Source organism: Penaeus monodon, chromosome 25, assembly GCF_015228065.2.
Source record: "Penaeus monodon isolate SGIC_2016 chromosome 25, NSTDA_Pmon_1, whole genome shotgun sequence".
In the NCBI taxonomy this organism is placed as follows: Eukaryota; Metazoa; Arthropoda; class Malacostraca; order Decapoda; family Penaeidae; genus Penaeus; species Penaeus monodon.
Window position 1 is genome coordinate 37945189 of NC_051410.1, and position 378 is coordinate 37945566.

Genomic DNA, 378 nt, shown 5'->3' on the forward strand with positions numbered 1-378 from the left:
ACTACCCCTTTAAATATGTTTATTAGTGTTATTGGTCTGTATTATTCAGCCTGACTTGTTTCCTCAGTAGTAGTTAGGAATTATATTGCCCTCCTTCATTAGGCGTATGTTATTGCCATTTGCAAGGATTTTACTACAGATTATAAGTGTTTATGCATTTCAATACATAACAGCAAAAGTTTGTTTAGTTAATCAAGAGAGTTCGTGCAAGGTTCTTCACTGATTTGCATGGTATCACTAAAGGCATGGGACTTCTTGTACTCTCTATCAATACTCCAAAAAAAGGAAAATCAAGTTTTACCATGTGAAAGATTAATCAACAGTGTTGTGGGAAATTTTTTTATGAAATTGGGATTTGGTTTGTTGCAATATTAGGGT

General features: G+C 33.3%; 1 protein-coding gene across 1 annotated transcript in view; it reads left to right on the forward strand.

Annotated features, from left to right (window-relative positions):
• Positions 1 to 378, forward strand: part of LOC119589215 (mucin-12-like) — a gene marked incomplete in the record, with an annotated part of 23427 nt that overhangs the window by 3505 nt on the left and 19544 nt on the right.